Here is a 20,708-nt window from a genome sequence, read left to right on the forward strand (position 1 = left end):
CATCATGTGATCTATTTTAAAGATGCTTGAATTGTGGGGTCCTTGCCTGGGAAATTCTTGCTCAATTTTCGGAGCTTGAAAGCCGTCTGTCTGGTGACCTGCTCCTGCGTACCTGGTGACCTGTCCCTGTGTGCCTGGTTACCTGCTCCTGAGTGCCTGATGTCCTAGTCCTGTGTACCTGGTGACCTGTTCCCGTGTGCCTGGTTAACTGCCCCTGTGTGCCTGGTGTCCTGGTCCTGTGTGCCTGGTGTCCTGGTCCTGTGTGTCTGGTGTCCTGGTCCTGTGTGCCTGGTGTCCAGGTCCTGTGTGTCTGGTGTCCTGGTCCTAGGTGCCTGGCTACCTGCTCCTGCGTGCCTGGTGTCCTGGTCCTATGTACCTGGTGACCTGTTCCTGTGTGCCTGGTGTCCTGGTCCTGTGTACCCGGTGGCATGCTCCTGTGTGCTCATGATCCTCTCGAAAGACTCTCTTTTAGCAATCGGTTGAGACACCCTTCTGCAAAGTCACTCCGTGTGGTAGACCCCTCCCTTGAATTAGCCTGTTCTCGAGACCTTTTATCCGATCTGTGTGCCGGAGAGAGGCCCTTCTCCTATCTCAGGATCTGTCTCCCCCGTTCATGTGAACAGTCGCCGCCAACGGGACCCTCCAGAGAGTGGGCGCGTCCCTGCACTCAGCGGCAGGACGAGCGGCGGCGCGAGCAGCCGGCCGCCGCCGCCGCAGCGGGTCAGAACAGGTTGTGCCGCCGGGTCAGAGCCGGCCGTGCAGAGTGGACCGGTCGACGGACGGTGCCCGTGCCTTCCCGGAAATCCCGGCCTCCTCCGCCCCGGCTCGGCTCGGTCCGGCGTGCTCTGACGTCACGGCTCTTCTCCAGCGGCTTTCGGAGGCCCCGACTAAGCGGGCCTGCAGGCCCGGGCAGCGATGCAACCCTACCAGGCGTCATGGCCATCTCTCATGCAGGAACGGATTATATGGTCTCTTGTGGTTAGAAAACTAAGACTATTCACCAAAGTTGCAGCAGCGGATTATGTGATCTTTGTGGGAAGAAAACTGAAGTTATTCGCTTGTTTGGCATTTGGGAGTCATGAGTTGGATGTCGGATTGGAACGAGATCATGGCCTTTATAGTCGGGCTTCGCAATAATCTAGCCCGACGCGTGTGTCATGGCTGTTGCTTTGCACCCAGAGAGAAAGAATTGGTCTGAATCCCAAAACCCGTGTCGGTCTGGGTTTGAATCTTGGTGCTTGAGTCCAAGTCCGAGTCCCTATGATACTTTCCATGCATAGCACGAGTCCGAGTCCCAAGTCCTGGGATCTTCAGTCCGATACCGAGTTAATTAGTCTTTACAGCGCACCGGTCCCAGAACGAATCCGCATCTTAAAAGATACGGATACGATAAAAATGCATAAATACTTAAAAAAACGGATGCGAGTCCAGGCACGAACCCGAGACCTAAAACGTTGATATTGAAGCCATCATTTATTTACAGGACCATAGGCAAATGGCACAAATAGTCTCACATCAGATCGTAAAGATCCTAAAAAGCGGGGTAGATTATCAACCTGATTTAAAGCGACGTAAACTAGAATTAAACTGTAGCCAACCTGACCGTCCCCAACAGCCTACCGTGTGAGCATTCGAATAGTCAGCATCGTATGGCTTAAACGCCTGTACAGACACATGTGGCCGATGATAAATCTAACATAGCCCAGCTCAAGCTACTTTCACCAAGCAAAGCCCAACCCAATCCAACCCAGGCAAACCTAGCCTGGCCAACACGACGCACTAATACGCAATACAAACATCCCTTGAATTAGCTATCCCTTTCGATGCATATTCCGTTCCGGCAAAATATACTTAATTTGAATGAGGACGCAACTTTGCCTCGCCTGGCTTATATGAGCTGTTTGAATGTTAGCTAAGATTAAATGTGCCTCACAAAGACGATAGTGTGAGACTGAGTTCTAGCCAAGTTGTTTTTAGCCCGACACGAATCTCTGTTCATGATGGCCTGAGTTTAAGTCTAAGCACAGGTGTCTGGACTCTGTTATTCCAAGTCCGATCTACACTCGTAGCGCGGCGGAGTCTGAGTGCATGACCGAAGTACCTTTTAATTTGATAAAAGGAATCGTCGTCGTATATGATGGTAGCTGCATGATCCGAGTCCAATGGGGTTAGCTGTGCGGGGTCGAATTGTGCGCCTTTCAGACTTGAGCAAACAAAAGAACGGCCCGCACTTACCACGATTTTCGTCCCTTGAAAAGGAAAAGACAACGTTACTTACCGTTAACACATAATTATTTTGATCATAAGCCTTAGACTACAGTTCATGATTATGAAAAGCCATGTGAAGAAGCCGCAAAGACGGAACGTATGTTCTGCATTTGACCCTATTTTAACATATCATGAGACTTTTAATACCGTACACTCTTGACTGCAGTGGCACATTGCAGCAAAATGCAACAAGTAAGTCACAAAGTTAGCTGTATTATGTCATACACGCTTCCTTCAGGTAAGTTTTGGAATTTATATTTTATGGTTAACCAACGAATGTGATTAAAAACAAAGAATGTGATCACAAACATTTCGTACATTGCGAAAAATAGTGCACTCAGTGACGGCAGTAGGGCGAACAGATGAAAACAGATGGTAAACAGATGGCTTGACTACCCTGATAAGGGCCAGCTGCCGACGTTTTTGTTCTTGGAAGGCTTCAGATCACGAATGAAAATAGTTTTTTTAAGCTTGCTTTCTACGCACCCAACACATTTGCACCATGTTTTCCCCGTATTGGCATATCGAGAAGCGTATTAAATTAGTGATGGGTCCGAACATAAAGCCTGACAGGGTTATTGATACAATTGCTGTTTGTTGTTGTTTATTGGAGTTTAGGGGCGCGCCGACTGCGGTGGTCATTTGGCGCCCATAGCGAGCATTGTTTTACCTATCTATTAAGCAGCATAAATGGTTCCAAAGTTGATGTGTTTGAGAAAAAAGAAAATCTGTTGAGCTCCAAGAAATTGTGAGTTGTCTCCGATCATATCACTTAGGGTAAGGGGCGAGTCATGTTGTCCACAGTAACGTTGGCGTTCTTCCACGAGGCGCGGACAAGACACAAGGACATGGCGAACGGTGAGGACAGCGCCGCATCGATGGCAGATAGGTTTGTCGGCTCCCTCCAACATATAGCCGTGGGTTGCGTACGTGTGTCCGACGTGTAGTCTGCAGAGGATCACCTCTCCTCGCCTCATTTTGCGGAAACCCGAAAACCACTGACCCAGCTGAGGTTTTATCTCTTTAAGCTTATTACCCTCCATCTGATCACGACAACAGCTGCCACGTGTTATGCAGGAAGGTTTTTATTGCGGGGTAAAAGTCTCTGGCAGGAATAGAAAGGGAGCGAACACATAGAGCCAGTGCTGCTCGCCTGGCAGCCGCGTCAACCACCTTGTTGCCCGCGATTCCAACGTGACAAGAGACCCAACATGGCATGACTTTCTTTCCGGCCTGATCCAATTGAGTCAAACGTATTAAAATGTCCTGTGTAAGGGGACATGATGGATAAAAAGACTTCACACTCAGAACACTGCTCAGAGAGTCCGTCAAAATGAGATGTAAAGGTTCGTCGCCGACTTCAATACAACATAGTGCCTTAGTGATTGCTACGAGCTCCGATGTGAACACCGAAGCGTTTGGGGGCAATGAAAACGACCGGATGACGCCACCGCTCACAAACGCACAGCCTACACCATCAGAAGTCTTAGAGCCGTCCGTGTAAGTATGTGTGTAGCCCTGATATAACGCTAAACGCTCAAGCGCTCTGGACCTCATTATATCTGGCAGCGAGACGTTCTTTTTCATTTCAGTCAGTGCTGTGTCTGTGAAGGGAGAGATCAAATGCCGATGGTCAAAAAACCTTTCACGTGCCGGACGAACATACTCTCCGATGTAGGTAGCCGAACACAGAGTGCATGCGACTTGATGCACTGCATTGTTAGCAGAGAAAATGCCACCAAATCCAGAAGCACACGGGGCGCACCTTCCCTGTTCTGACGGGACGCGTTCGTGCTGTTCAAGTGACCGTGGATTTGTCTGGGTCATTCCGCATTCTATGCCGCCAATCTTGGCGGATGTTTTGACCTTACAGCAAAGCTCGTCACCACCGATGCAAGGTGAGGTGAGGTACGCCATATTTTCTTTTCTTCTTGGCGAATGGTCTGGACTGGGGCGCTGAATAATATGTTGCTTAAATGAGATTGAAATTAGCCTTGAGGATACCCGTTGTTTGTGAAGCTATGTTCGGTATGTTCTGTGCCGTGGTGGATGGTCTATGGCGTGCACTAAATATACACAGATTGCTGTAACTCTACTCGCTTTAACTCATTTCTTTAAGTGTTTTACGCATATATGTATATATATTTCTTCTCTTCTCCATCCCTCACCTTCTCTTCTCTCCTCTCTCTTCTACTCTTCTCTCTCCTCCTCTCTCTCTCTCTCTCTCTCTCTCTCTCCTCTCTCTTCTCTTCTCTACTCTCTCTCCCTCTCTCTCACTCTCGTCTCTCTCTCTCTCTACACTCTCTCTCTTCTCACTCATTCTCTCTTCTCTCTGGTCTCTCTCTCTCTCCTCTCTCTACTCCTTCGTCCTCTCTCTCCTCTCTCTCTCTCTCTCTTCTCTCATCTCGATCTCTCTCTCTCTCTCTCTCTCTCTTCTCTCTCCTCTCTCCTTCTCGTTCTCTCTCCGTCTCTTTCCCGCGCCGCCTGCCGCTCACGCCGCCTCAGCACGGCAGGCAGGGGAGCTGCCGGTGACGACTGCGGGATGACGGCCGAGCGGCGCCCGGCGTGGTGATGCTCTGACGTCATGGACCTTGGTGCCGGCCCGACCATGGCGTTGTGATCCCCTGATGTCCTTGCCGTGTGTGACAGACCTGGAAACTATGCCTGGAATGTTGCATTAGCGAGTTTGGAGGACACGGGCTTTGCTAATAGCTCACGGCGGGGAGATGGCGGACACGGCGGCGGAGGGGGCGGACACCGCTCCGGGGAAGCAGCAGCAGGCCTCCGTATCTGCAAGTACTTCCGTGTACACTAAGCAATCGGCTTACTGCGCTGTGCAGTGCACGTGGGCTGGTGAACGCGTGCGTGTTTCTCGTGTGCGTGTGAATGCTTCTCGTTTGCGAACGTGTGGGTGTGGGTGCATGCACTTGTGGGGATCTTTTAATATTGTTCGCACTGAGGTGCGTGCCGACTTGCTTCTGGCCACAGGTCGTCAGCGTGCATAACTGTTCACTCAACACCGAGGCGTTTTCCGAGCACACAGCCGGGTCAGCGTGGACAACTATTCACTCGACATCCTGGCGTATCCGTGCACAGTAGTGCAGCGCCGCATGGGTGAGCACTAATGAGCGAAACAGCCGGTAAGGCCGGTGGGTACCGGAGTCGGGCCGGCCGGGAGTTGATGGCCTGCGTTCCGGCTCAGTTGGGGGCGGTCGCACGGCGCCCGGCCGCCCCTGGCACGGAGCACGTCCAGTTCCGTCTGCGTCATGACATTGACGCACCGTGAGAGAGCGGCCAGCGCTGGTACTGGTCGCCGGCCGACTGCTGCCTTTGTCGGCACGCGGCCGGCGTGAGAAACGCCGGCCGCCGCCGGTGTACAGGCAGGTGCGTCGCTCGTTGTCATGACTACGCTGTGCATCCGCCGGTAGAGGGGCTTGGTACGAAAAGCGTCCAGTAGCTGGTAGCCTGTGGTAGGTGAATTAGGTGCATAACCGGAAAGGCAACAATGGGAAACGGAGCCTAGCGTTATTCCAATATCAATCCTAAGCCTAATCCCTCGATGTCTTGTTCCATGATATCAATCGCAAATAAAAAGCAGGCACAACACCATGACCTATCACGCATTTAACTCTCGATGGTATCGGTTCCCGGTCTCAGAGCCAATGGCCAACGTATATGTCATGAAATACCGACGACCATGGCTATCAAAATAAATCAAGAAATTGTTGTTTGTGGCCGCTGGGCACGACCTTCCAACGAACAAACAAATGGCTTACGTAGCATTTGTGACCGAATAAAGCCGGATAAATAACGGTTGCCCTGAGGTCATGCGGTTCTCAGCCAGGCATATTTTTATCGGGCTCCGGCAATAGAGCTATTTAATTCGCCCAGATGACATCGTCTAATCGGATTTGTCTGCAGCCGACCGGTTCGTTCGTTGTCGGCTTGGAGTCACCCGGGCTGCGTCAGTGCTTCGAGCTGCCGTACCGGTCTGGCGCCTCTTAGCCTGGATTCAGGAAACAAAAGGCAACGCTAAGTCTTATCTTGACCGGACAAGGTTGGGAATACGAGTTGCACGCGTTTCAATTTTATTGTAAAATCAGCTGCATTATTTTTTCTTCTGTTTCCATATGATTGTAGAACTGTCCTGTAACTTCTGACACCACCGCGTATAATCTGTGTATGGCGGAAGTATGAATGCACGTCGTAATATATTTTCTTTAAATGAATGGCTTCTTGATAGTCCGGTTGTTGCAAGTGCTTTATTATTATGCCCACTCGATTTCAACAGAACTTGCGAACAATTTTGCGGAGTTAACCAAAACCAGTAAACGGTGCTGTTGCTGGAAGTTCACCAGGTGCTCAGCTGAAGGGAGCATGCCTATTAATTGAGTTTGTCTGCAGGACACGTGACTTGCTGGTGTCTCCGCGCCCGCCTCCGGCCGCCTGTGAGCCTGTCGTGCGGTGCCGTGCCGGTGCCGATCTCAAGTCTCCAGGCGCCCGCTCATACGGTCCTCTGCGGTCTCCAGACGCCACTTTTGGGTGTCTGCTACATCTTAGGACACCATTTCTGGACATCCCCTGAAATCACCTCGTGGCTTCTCGCTGGTGTCATCCTGACGCGCCTTCTGATGCCTGGTGCGTCTCCTGAAGGCGGCATCTCATCGAAGCCCTAATCTGAGCTGCCTTGTCTGAGCTGATTGCTGAGCCCAATCCCGGAACTGACGCGACTTGTGGGTAATGAGAATGTGACGGGAGCTACAGTCAGTCTGGCTGCTTCCTGACATCATCTCGACCATCGCCTGACGTCATCTGGAGCGTCTCCGACGTCATCTCGGGCGTTTTCTAACGCCATCTCGGAGCATCTCCTGACACGGTCTCAGGGCGTCGCCCTGCCCTGAAGTCACATGAGAACATCCCCAGCAGCGTCCTCCCGGCGTCAGCTAACGCCGTCTGGCTACGCTTTGCTGACGTCTGCTGGCTTCTCCGGCCGCCGTCTGCTGACGTCTCCGGTGGCGTCTGCCGCCGCCGCCTCGGCGCGTCCCGGGGCGCGGCGGGGAGGCGGAACTGTGCCGGGCAGTGGCGCCGCTCGGGCGGCGGCCTTGGCGGCGCCGGGCGGGCCCGTACGACCTAGCCAGCGGCGGCCGGCGGGAGGAACGGCCGACCGCCGCCATCACAGGCGTCACCGAGGCGCGCTCAACCCCCCCCCCCCCCCCCTACGTCCGCCATCTGGCTGGCGCGGGCCGCGCGGGACTCGGCTGCACGGAGTGTCGATGCTGCAGCGGGACGCCGGCGAGAGATAGCGGCCTGGCCAGCCGGGTTACGAACGCCGAGCGCCATCCCGGAACTGGCGTGATTTGTAGGTGCCGAGAATGTGGCGGGGGAATGCGGTCGGTTGGAACGTGCAGTCCCGCTCATTCTGGCGGTGTCTCCAATGGAAGCCAATGGCGCTGCAGGAGACTTCAGCAAGCTGCTAAGTTTAGTCGGGCCCCAGAGTACCGCGGCAGTCGTGTTCGCTCGACGCCGTCCGCAGGGACGCCGCTGTAGGTGAATTCCCGGTAGTACTCTAGGACGGACATAGTGCTTTGCACCACGTTTTTCACAAATTTCACGACGCATGCTACACAAAACCAGGCTGGTATTACGTAACATTTACGTCGGCTTAAATGCATCCAATGCAGCCGGCTGGTGAACTGGAGAGTAACCCGAAGATACCGTATTTATGTCGTACTGAAACAGATACATCGTCCTTTAAATGACCAATTACAGACGAGCGAGGTTTCTGCGAAAGGGACTCAAAAAACATGCGGGTGTAAGCTTGGGCGATTGTTGGGAACGTGCATGATAGCCATGTGACGGCACGGTATGAAAACAGCTCCCAAGCGAACGTAGCAATTTTACGACGCATAAGTTATATAGTCAGCGGCGTTCAAATCTCGCACGCTGATCACGATGGAGCAACTGCAACGTGCTGGTGCTGAGTCTGTAACCTTTGACCCTGCAGTCGTGAGGTGACCTCCCTACCCACGAGCCTATCAAACTGGCCAACCAGAACATCAGTATCTCCACGTCAAAGACCGGCAGGCGTGCGAGTATGACGTGTATTTTACGAGTTACATCTGTGCGAGCACACTGTTGCGAAGCCTTGCGTCATACAAATCAAATATCACCGCACGGTGCAGTACAGCGGTGCAGTTACGGACTGCATCGAATGCAGCTTTTAACCCATGAACCCTATGTCTTCAGCTGTCAGTTGCCCAGCTAACCGACTTCGACGGGAAAGGACGTGTCTGGAGCCGCATCGCTGGTCACAACTTCAAACCTCGTCATGGCGGGGAGGTAAGTGCACCCCTCACTCTCCGGTTGTTCGGAAGTATCTCCCGAAACACTCAGCGCATCGTAACGAAGTTTTGATAAGCCGAGTTAGCGACATTTTTACACCTAGCCCGCACGTTTCGTGTTTTTACAGCGTTAGGTCGTTAGCCTCTCAGCCTCAACGGCGGAAAGCGTGGAAATACGGCGCTCCGGGCCCCGTGCTCTGCTCTCTGTCCGCCAGATGTCCTCCGGCGTTCTCGGGGTATAAATCAGCTGTACCGTGTGCGCCCTCAATTGCAATTGCAACTGCAATGTTATTGAACGTCAAGGTGAAATCAGTTAAACCAGGTCGAGTCTTGCAAAATTCCTGAAATTTTCTCCGAGTCGTAGCATGAGCAAAGTGACTGGTTGGTGGGAGCAAGAATGGAAAAGACAGTTAGGGTAAAGATCGCATCAGATTGTCTTTAAGCCCACCGTAAATAGTGTTGGCAGACCTTTCATGATGCACCAATGCGACCGCTTTCATGAGCATAACACGTGACAGGTCATTAGAAATAAACGTCGAAAGAGGTAGGGAATAACCTCAGTTCACCTCGAATTACACTTCGGTAGGAAATAATGGCAGGCTCTACTTTCTATCAGTTCGAACTAAAGGTGCGTTCATATACAGAGCTACGTGGAAGACGGTAAAGAAATGCCGCACCCTTGTTTGACTCAGTTTGAAAGGTCAGCACCAAAAATGCAAATAAAAGACACTGAAAAAAGCATCTCGTCGACAAGGTAGACCACTCAGCGAGCATCCCATTCATTCTGAATTTTAGTTCTAGTACGCCGGGTGTGCGGGCCAGTAATGACCTATTAACCATTGGCTGCGGAAGGATCGGTGAAACTGACGAAAAAGCGACCAGAAAAAATAAGTGAATTCATCGCGGAGCATACTTCAAAATCACTAAAACCGCTAGCCAAGTCAGATTACTAACGGAGAGTCGGCTCGCCACAGCAAGCACGGGGAGAACGTCCACTGCATAATGACAGGTCGGAGCAGTCGAGATCCACGCGGGCCCCTAACATCGTCCATGTCTAGGATGCAGCACAGATCAACTGAGTGGCGGCACGGCCGGCCGAGTTCCGCGAATGTGGTCTGCGCGCGCCGCCCGGCCGCAAAAACAGGCGGATTGTGGCGGGTAAGCCGCGCAAACGAGCTGCCCGACAGACGGCGGCGGGCCGGCGGACGGGCTGGCGGCCGGTCCGCCGGCTTAGCGTCGGCTCTTCTCAGCGACGGTCAGTGCCCCTGCGTCCGTACCGGGCCGGGACCGCTCCCGCCGGACCAGGACCGGCTCGGTCCGGGCGCCACCCGGCGCAGGGCGGCCCACACCGGGACATGGCAGAGCGGACCACAGAGCAACCCGAGGTGGAGGCCCGCACCGGCTGGGTGGACCTGCCAGTACCCACGCAGCTGGGGAACGGGCTAAGTTTGGTGGGAATTGTGGGGAAGGTTGGGATATGGGTATGCGCATGGTCGGCGATTCCAATAAACACATCGTCAAGAGGGGTGAGTGTGTGAGGGGGGGGGGGCAGGAAACGTACATCAATTCGAAAGCGGCGGGTCTTTCGTTTAAAACCTTCGACCACAACAAATGATCAGCTTGGCCTTCTGGGACATCATCTTGCAGTCCCCAAATTATCGGCTACTACCCCCCCCCCCCCCCCTCCCAGCCGCGGTGGCAAATCCCATGGGGACATCCTGGATGCGTAATGATTTCTCGCTTGTTACAATTTATAAATCTCAAGTTGGAAAATGGTACATACACCACTTTCAATAGATGGAAAGTACTTGTGGGGAACAGGTGACGAGTATGCACCAACAATAGCCGCAGTCTTACTAGCTAGCCAGTAAGAGGGCGGGCAGCCGGGGAATTGGGTACGGAAATAATTCGCGTGAAGGTGTAAGGGCGTCTAGTTTTAAAGCAGAAGCTGGATGCTGGGAGCGGCCCGGGACGACTTACTGCTGACACCGGTGCCTTAGATGCGCGACCATTAAGGTTCCGCAGCGTGGACAGAGAGTCGCATGATTTGTTAACATCAATGGCTCGCTTGGACGATAAGGAACAAACAGAACGGAGAGCACGGCGTTTCCAGCTGGCCAGGTGCGTGCAGTTTTCATGTTCTCATTAAGCTTAAAGCACCGTTATTGCGATCCCAGTATCTCAGGATCCCCAAAATACATCCTGGATGTCAGGGAATTTTTGTACAGCAAAGCTGCAAGGGATCTTGGATCCCAGACGATCTGTCAACACAATTCTAGACATGCCGAATCCTGGGAGATACATAATCAAATTTGAAGGGCACGCTGATCTTGGACCGTGATGGATAAGGTTCGTAATAGTATAGGCTTGTGACGGGTAAGGTTTCGACCGCGAAAGGTTTGAAGGGGAAAGGGTCAAAGGCAAAAACCTAGTGAGATAAAAGGTTCGCGTCGAAAAGGTTTGTAGTGAATGCAGTTTGCAGACGTAAATATTTATTGAGATATGGGTCGTGGCGAAAACGTTGCATGAGGGATAGTATTTGTAAGACTTAGGCTGGTGAGCAAGAAGGTCGTGGCAAGAATTGGTGGTTAAAGCATGATAGGATGATCACATCTTACTTATGCTTTTGGAGACGCAAGAACTAAGGGGCTAGAGGGGGCTGAGCCATACATGTTCTGAAATTTAGCATTGGGCATATAGGCGTTGACGAAAAAATAGCCCAGAATGAACAACCCCACGATCAGTGTTCTTTGCCTCCCCCCCCCCCTCCCAACTTGGCAGGACCTCTATTACATCGAGAAGCCCGAATTTAACCAAAAATCCTGTTGTCAGGGGTGTCCCTTTCTATACTTTTGGAGCCAGCTTAACGTTTCTTTGTCATAGAGGAAGTGGCATCGCCAGCAAGCTGGAAGTGTCACGACATGTAGACCACATGCGCTCGTCGGCGCTATTTCGGAAGTCGTAGTGGTCGCGACGAGGAAACATTTTCATCCTTTTCATCTATCAGTGTTGCTTTACGACCACTGTCACCTCGGTTTCGCCTACTCAGGTAAAAACAATGGATTTACATAGGCTACGTAACTGTCAGCTTGTTTGTGGATGACAAGAGTCATGGCAATTATGTCAGTCAATCACTGACAGCAAGTCAGTCAGCGATATATTGTCGGTACATCGTTCACTGATACAATAAGTCCCATACACGGCTGATGCGACGCGCGCCGCCTGACATCTTGGAAGAAAGCTCGCGCGACCCACCCACCCCCGAAATTGTTGGGCAGCAGGCGACAAATTTCTTGCAGTATATGCGACAGGTCCACCTCCCACACCAATCATAAAATCATTCAGATTGGTCTTATTATCTCACAAGCCTTCAAACAAACATTCACAAAGATATGCAGAAAAAGTATGTGTCGCACTAATCCCAAGACGCGATATACGTATACCTATGCGTGTACAATACGCTATACGTGTGTATACGGTCAGAAGTACGCTTATAAGAAGAGAGAGCCTCTGTGTGTCAGTAAATTGGCTCACGACTGCCACATATCGCATATATTTGAAATAAATCACTGTTACACTACTCGGACATGATATAATTCAGCCCGCTTTCCCTATCGCGATTTAGGGACTCGGCGGTTGCCAGGGCTGTACTATGCGCCCATAACTCATTACTTAGTTCATTTGTGTAAGCGAGTTGACATAATCAGATTCGTTTAATGCTGTAAAGCAGGTCAGGCCTAAGGCAATTTGATGCTTTTGTTCCTAAATTGGTCTGTGGATGACTTAAAAACTTACCAAGCTTTAAAACGCCATAGTGGCATCGATGTGACGCTCGTCGCAACTAGGCGCGCAACCAGAATCTTGGTAAAGGGGGGGGGGGAGGGGGCACGGGGTTAACAAAGAGCTCATGCTGGTGAAAGCCGCCCCCATAAGAAGAAAATCGTCGAATATGACCCACTTAATTTCGAGGTCGACGTTTCTTCCTTTTTCATTATTTACCTCCTTTCAGTGAAACCGAGGCCGCAAGCCACCGGTAAATACAACTTTGCATTTTGAAATAAATTAACTGATGGAACCAGGCACCGGGACCTAAGGAGAGAAGGCACACGCCCCCTGTGTGCCCCCCCCCCCCCCCTATCTGCCTGCGTCCCCGGTCAGAGCTTCCCAGGATGGAGGCAGGCGACACCGGTTGCCTGAATGCTGACCCGTCTCAGGCCGGCACCTCTGGCAATTGCGCGGGTTGGTGCCTCGCATCGCGGCAAGGAGGAAGTGGTGAGTCTGGCACGTGAGACTCATTCTTGGGCGACATGAAATCACCTTCTCTCGTCTGTCCCGCTGTTTGCCCGACGGCGATGGCTGCCGTGTGGTTTCGATGGTTTCCAGCCTGTAATTCCCTGGTTGAGCGTTCCACCTGAGGACGCCACTCCGTTTCTACATCCCGTTTCGCTGCGCAGGTGAGGTGCATTGGGGGGACTTGTGGCGGTCGTTGGATGGGGGGGGGGAGGGGGAGGATTTCCGACGCCGCTTTCCCTGCCCCTCCAGCTCTCATGGTGCGCAGCCCCTACGTGACTTTTGACCCATAAGAGTAAACGTGCTTGCCTTTGAGGCCGAAATTATGTCGACAAATTTTTAAGTCAGATGATAATGCATCACTTCGATTGCATCGATTTCACAGCTGTTATGGCACTCAGAAATGGTAAAATATGACAATTTGCACTGTTTTCATCTGGGCGACGCAGCTGGTGTTTTGTTTTGCACGACAGCCAGTTCCACGGCCAATGCAACACTTCTGCTATGGCAGCCTGAAGCGGCAAGAGTGTGTGCTGCCCACGAACGCACGTCCTGTGACCGCGGAGTACATGGATCCGTCGGATGTATGCATGCACGTGAATCCGTACGATTCTGATGAGCTGCCGGGCTCGTTGGTAGACTCCAGCCAGCAGGGTCCGACGCACCTTTGCCACCAATGCCACGGATGCTTCAGTTCGGGTGGTCGCCACCAACCATGGCTCAGTGCGAAGCGTTTTCGTCTCTGGACCATACCTGGGAGCAAAGCAGTTAGGCGGAACCGCTCGTCGACTCGGAAACACACAACAGAAAACGTTCTGATCGTGAGCCGCAGAGGAAATCCATGCGGTTTCGTTGAAGCCGACATTTCGCCAACACTTGTACTAACATTTCACGGCGAAGAGCCAGAGATGTTTTGTGCACTTTCGTCAAAGTCACTAACGTGAGCACGTCTGGGAAAACTAACGGGAGAAGTACGAAACGCTCCCACTTCTATCCAAAGCTCTCGTGGTGCACAGCATCCAACATCTTCGTGACACATGCTTTAGCTGAATCGTGCATCACCCCGACTTAATGCAGCTTAGACTTGGTGAGGCCACGACACATGAGCAACATGGTTTTGCGGTAACCAGTGTGAAATGCGGGACATAATTTTGCTCACGTTCATCGCAGCTCGTCGCACATCGCTTTTGAGGGCCTGTACAGCGTGAGAGATGATGATCGATGGCAACTCCTAGAGAATTATGGCTGTCAGAATCTTTAATCCCACTGGCGTGCAGCCCCAGGGTGTGGTCCTGACCTTCACGATTCCGGCTGAAAACTTATGCAAGACGTTTTTGAGATGGAAAATGGTGCACCCAGCACTCCAGTGATACATTTTGTCGAGCCTGCCAAGAGTTCGCGTTTTGCTGAAGCAATGGCGGATGTCGGTGCGTAAACAGCAAAATAGTTGATAAACAAGGGACAGCTAGCATTTTTTCAACAGTTCAACATTGACTGTTCAACAATGCCATTGATTGCTAGATGACCGCGCAGTTCAAGCACCAGAGGGTCCCAATTACGACAGTGTTGTTAATCGAAACTGTAAACATTGTTACGGTCAGATCACATTTCTGGGAGCCTCCATTTACCTGATTACGACAGTCGGATGGTGGATCGCTCACTCTGGCTCTAAAGACGTAGTCTTTGTGGAAGTTGACTGCAATCTATCCTTGTGTTCACTGCCATGCCGCCGCGTCACTGCCATGCCGCCGCCGCATGATGCCATGCCGTCGCGTCACTGCCATGCCGCCGCGTCACTGCCATGCCGCCGCCGCATGATGCCATGCCGCCGCGTCACTGCCATGCCGCCGCCGCATGATGCCATGTCGCCGCGTCACGTCTCAAGATTTCTCGACGTCGAAGAATGCTGCAGCTACCGTGCTGTTTTCGTTTAAATGTCTCACGTATTGATGAATCAATGGAAACGAGGTCTCTAGTACAGCGGCGCCTTTGGAATCCACCATCTTTTGTTTCGAGCCACACGCGCGGACGCCAGCGGTCAGTTTGTTCAAGGTGACGTTAGATATCGCAGCGATTGGTGTGCTAGTGTCAGACGCAGAAAATTAAGCGGTTCTCTAGAATCGTGTGGCGTCAAGATGTAAACCCCACCAGCCCACACAAGAACACAGGCCTGAAGTTAGTAACATTATGGTCGATCCAACCTATGTTGAAATTTTGAAGTGATGCCGAACTCCGATTCAGTCCCAGATGGACAACTGCGCAAGATCAACTGCCGGCGCGGAAGGTCGATGAACATTTCTTGTATAAAAATGTATAAAAATTATCCGTTAACCTTCTCCACTATATACCTTTCACCACACAGTTCTTGACGTAAGAACATCCCACTTGCTAATCAATATTTCCATTCCGAACCTTGAATTTTTACTCTGAAGTGGTACCTAACCCTGATCTGCATTCCATCTGTCTTCAACGAGACAGCGGTGAAAGCCTACCTCCTCGGAACATTAGGTCAACGGTTTACGGGGACACAAAGTGCAGCGCAGTGAGTTCAACAACCAAGGAATGGCGGGGGACAGTGGATCAATAAATACACTTACTCCTAATGACTGATTCCTAGTATTTACTCGGTAGCCGCAAAAAGAGCAATGGACGCATTATTGTATTTGAAACATCTGTTGATGGTTCGTGTAGCCATGGCCCGGCCGAGAGACAGCTGACGTTGGAGGAACGCGGCAGACCAGCGCCCAGCAGCAGCGGCGGTGGCGGCGGCGGCCAGCCTCCTGGGCTGGCACAAGGCCGCGGCCCGGCGTCTCGCGGCCTCCCGGCCGGGCCGTTGACCTCCGTCCGCCGACGGCCACCCGGACCTGGGGCGGCGCCAGCGCCCGCACCCCTGTGCAGTGCTCAGTGTGCACGCTCCGCACAGAGCCGGCTGCCCGCTGATGGCACGGCGCTCGATCCGCCCCCGCCGCTGCTGCCGGTCCGCGCCCCCTGGCACGGTGCTCCGGTCACTGGCCTCGCACACGGCCGCGGCCGGGTGTATCATGTGGGCGGACGTGCGCGTGAGAGTATCGAATACGGGTGCAATCGTGAGACGTAATAGGTGATCCGGAGCATGAAGTGAGCCACGTGACCGCTGCAGTGCAGTGGTGCCTAGAGGCAGATGACCCAATCGGTGTCATTGTGATCGATCCCACAGGCTGGATCGCGCCCATGCGATTGTCATTCGCAGCCGTACGGCGCACGTGGCATGCACCCGCTGTCTCCTCAATATCCTTCTCTATTCCATTTGACCTCCACGAAACCGCAGCTGGACTTGCGCCTTATTTATCCGACCAGAACTGAGCAGAAGTGGGTGCCAATGGGGGCCAGCAGTGAACAAATGAACGTACTCCGCTTGTCAATGCCCTGAGCCGTGAAAACTGCCGCGCAACATGAATCGCGGCCTCAACCAGACATTTCGTAATATACGTAGTCATATCAAGGTCATGCTCGGGTACCTTTGGCTGAAATCGCCCGTCGCTTTTCCTGGAGCCACTTACGATCAAGACGTATTTTGATGCGACGCATGAACAAGGCGATAACAGACGGAAACGGCATCACGGTGTGGATGCTGCAAAAAAGTCAGCGAATGGACCCCCGTGGCATTTGGGAACGTACAATCGGAATATCTTCCTTTCTGAATTCGTCCCCCAACTCCAACTGCCAACCTGGATAACTGATCATGGTTTGGGGTATTCGGGCGCATCGACCCAAGGGAAGACACAAACAGCGTGATTTAAGCTTGTCAGTGCATGTGCGCAAAATAGTACGAAATACGGTACGACTTTTGGTAGCTTTTGGATACAACCACAGATTACACGCTGCTTAAGGGTGTGCCCACCTTTCGGGGCATATTTCAAAAGCATACTGTAATGAAAGTTCAGGACTAGTTACCTTTTGTAATCAGCACTTGGTAGTGCCACTGCAGCACCGTCGAAGCATAACTAACGCATTAGTTTTTATTATTTTAGTCCAAATTGCGCTAGTTACCTCTTATGCTACCTCTTACTGGGTAGTGCCAATGCAGCACCGTCAAAACATACAAAGACTTCAATTCTTATTATTTTGGTCCAAATTGCGCATTCAACGCTTCGTAACAGCACTACGCCTCTGCAGTCGCGACCACCGTCGTCATGGCAATCACCGTCTACTGGTGGGAAAACAGTTTGTACGGCGAGAACAAGTTTCTGAGGTGTTCAAGTTTGAATCAGCGCGTCGCATAGATCATGTGATACTTCGATTCACCAAACCAAAGCGCGCCTTGAAGAACCACTGCGGAAAACGCCATAGGAATCAATACAACGTGAAGTTTCATTGGATTCGCGGGCAATGGCTTCATGTTCATGCTTTCACGCATGTTTTTGTTTAAGTGCTTCAAGCTTTTATAGCACATATCTCACATACATCTTGATAGATTAGTTTGCTGCAAACATTACAAAACACAATGTTAGAAAAAGCAAACAGAACGTATTACTCGGATAGTGGTGAGCAGGGAGTCAAACGAGATTCTTCCCGCACGGTCAGCTACTTCAAATATAGATTCCGAACCCTTCAGGATTTCAAGAAAACTGGTTTCACTAATCAAGTCGTGCGCGTCTGATGTATTAACAGAAAGCTGCAAACAAGGTGGGATGCTCCCTTCAATGTTTGGGTACTGTCCGAAACCTGTCCACGAGATGACAATGGTCGCCTTTCCGTAGATTGTTGGCTCGCCCGCCAGTGGAATAGATCACAGATCTGTCACCGAGCTGTAGTCGTAAGCCCGCTTACGTGCAATTGGTTTCACGTCTTCATTTCTTTTGGTTCGACATCACACACCAATCCCTAAATACGTCCCAGAGCAGGCAGATCCATTGGTTTCGGGTGCGCACGCACACGCGCACAAACGCACACATGCACGCAACACGCACATACACGCACACATGCACGCAACACGCACATACACGCACACATGCACGCAACACGCACATACACGCACACATGCACGCAACACGCACATACACGCATGCACACACGCGCATATACACGCACGCACACACACGAAGACCGACCAACCCTTTACCAAAACGCTCGCATGCTTGTTCTTCCGTCCGCATCCGTTAGTCTGTCGTACCGCCTGGGCGGCATCTGGGCCGTTTCTGACCCACATCTATCTTTGTCGCAGGTGGAAAATTCCATGTTCCCCAATAGAATCAAATCGTGGCGAAGCAATGGTGATACTGCAGTGCCGCAAACATGCGGTGCCCGATCGTACGGGATGCACTGTCCAGTCAGCTGAACGTAACGCATCGCCCGCCCCGAGCTCCCTGCTAACGAGCCACCCAAAGCCAACACATCCGATCGCAGATTGGAGATGATTTATTTCTTGCTTACTGCAGGAGCAATACGATGTATGACCTATATACAGAGGTACAACATTAAAATGACCGTACATCACAATGAAAGCGTATAGAGCCGGCCGGCCCGCACCCTCGCAGCGTCCGTCCGGCCGCCGGTCCCCCGACCCCGGCAGAGTCCGCCGCGCCCAGCCGCGCGCCCCCTGGTGCACATCCACACACACTCGACACTGACGCCCCGGCAGCGCACCACTCCAGCGGCACACAGACGCAGCGTTCCGCTACACCAGTCCCATGAAAGACTCCAAGCGCGCGAGGCGCATCGCAAAACAGTGCGGTATAGCGGGCAGCTGGCGACCATCCCCGGCCACGGGAACACCCTCCCAGGCCCGTCCCCGCCAGATGTCTCCACAATTACTAACATGTCGAACATTAGGCTTACATGCGCTGCGCCACAATCACCATGGAAACAGAACGGTCTTTACAGAAGTGCTGTTTTTGAGCGTTTGTCAGCTTTTTATATTTTTACAGCATGTTATCACTACGCATGTTTCGTTTCTTTATAAACAGGTTATTTTCTGCGCGCCACTACACTACGTGGTAGAACAGCGGAAAGCAGGTAGACAGTTTTCTTCGGAATTAAAGAAAAGACGACGATACTGAATGTTGAAATCAAATGACGTGAGCGAGGCCAATTCTGAACTGATAATATAGGTACCTACTTTCAGGGTACAAAGAAAACAAAGATATGACAATGGAAATGACTGTAAATGCCCAAAGATGAAACAATGAACTACTTGACTTTGTACTAAACTTGTGTTTTCACGGGTTAAATAGAAAATACTAGTAACACTCATGGCTGGCTGGCTGGCTGGCTGGCTGGCTGACGATGGTAGCAGCACCGCGAGACTCAAGTGCGGAGTACCGCCACCAGACGGCACCACTACTCTGCGCCCGGCCGGGCGCGGCGAGACTACCTCACGTCACCTCCATGGGACCGGAGCCTTTGCGCACCAGCTTCTTCACTAAGTGGCTGGTGGAGGAGGGCGGCGGCGCGTCCCGCGGCGGCGCGTCACTGCCGAGAGGCGGACAACAGGCCACCGTCAGACACGCCCCACAGCCGCCAGCGCTGTCGCCGTGCTCAGCCGCGCGGCCAGAATCTCCCAGCCGAGCGCCAGCGTCCGTTTCTCGGACGTGGTGTTCCAATCAATAGAGCTGCCAGCGCTACTGCGGCGTCAGTCAGTACTCCGGAACACCATTACCAGATTTACGGCACAGTCACGCCGGCGGGAGGCCGGACCCCACCACCCGTCCACATGTGATGGTAACTGTTTAAGCTTTGGGGCGAAAGCGGACGAAGAGCCAGTACCGATCCATCAGCACGAATACTTCAAGGGCGTCTGGACCCAGACGTGCAAAAAAGCTGCAATGAACTTTTTTGATACAAACAATATCTTTCCTGCACTACAAAGTGGGGTATACCAATACACCCTTCAATGCCGGCAATGCCAGCAATGCCGGGCCAGTCTCCATCATATAAAATGTAATTGTTACATCACTGAATCAGCCAAAATGCAGTCAGTGGTCCAACGTGTTCAGCCAGGAATTGTGCTCCCATGAGTCGGCATTATTTACTTTCGTTATGCTGCTGGTAAAACAACCAGGAGATTCGCTTTCTTCGCGACGAGTTTAAGTAAGGTGCCCACGATAGTGATACCGCATAAACCCGGCCATTCCCAGATATATGTATCACTGCATAAAACCCCGAGAATCGTGAAACGGTCTAACCTATTAAAGCCATGACCCCCGAGGGCATATCACCAGGCATCAATAATATCACAGAATACAGTAACGCGCACAAGACAACCTGACCCAAGAACATTTGGCATCAGCGGTATAGGATGAGCACAAACTGAGGCTCAAATCGAATAACATCAGTCCCCATCAGAGTCGGGTAGGCGTCGCCGCAACGCGGTCCTGCGCAGAACACGCTTCTTGAGCAGACGGCAGAACAATATTCCTGAGCTGGCGGTGCCGCGGGTCGCTCAGGGCCGCATTGGCGCGTCTCCGGTCCGAACGTGCGGCCGAGCCTGGTTACAACCAGGCGGCAGACCGGCAGTGACCGCCGCCGCGCCGGCCCGTAGGGAGGCGAGGGGAGGCGACGGGACGGGTCGGAGGGCGGGCGCGGCTCTGACCCACCTGCCGGTGAGGCTGTTGTCGGCCTTGTCGGCCATCAGCTCGAGCGTAGGCGGCGTGTCGGCCAGCAGCACGTGGCTGCCCGCGGCCGTGGTCGTCACGCCGCCGCCGAGCAGCGCCACCAGGCCGGACGGCGCCGACGTCACCGGTGCCGGCCAGGCGCCGGCACCGGCGCCGCCGCCGCCGCCGCTCCGACCGGGCCGGCTCGCGCCTGGTGTGCGGAGACGGCCCGTTAGCA

At 52.6% G+C, this 20,708-nt stretch overlaps 1 long non-coding RNA gene across 1 annotated transcript; it reads right to left on the bottom strand.

The window, feature by feature from the left end:
* Nucleotides 1-18,278: 18,278 nt before the first annotated feature.
* LOC119111923 (uncharacterized) lies at nucleotides 18,279-20,589 on the bottom strand. Its single transcript, XR_005095647.1, has 2 exons — nucleotides 20,474-20,589; nucleotides 18,279-19,349 (listed from the first exon to the last, which is right to left on the bottom strand). It is a non-coding gene; the product is annotated as an uncharacterized LOC119111923 (long non-coding RNA).
* Nucleotides 20,590-20,708: the final 119 nt, after the last annotated feature.

The sequence above is a fragment of the Pollicipes pollicipes genome, unplaced genomic scaffold (assembly GCF_011947565.3).
Source record: "Pollicipes pollicipes isolate AB1234 unplaced genomic scaffold, Ppol_2.1 Scaffold_7261;HRSCAF=8764_pilon_pilon_pilon, whole genome shotgun sequence".
Classification (NCBI taxonomy): Eukaryota; Metazoa; Arthropoda; class Thecostraca; order Pollicipedomorpha; family Pollicipedidae; genus Pollicipes; species Pollicipes pollicipes.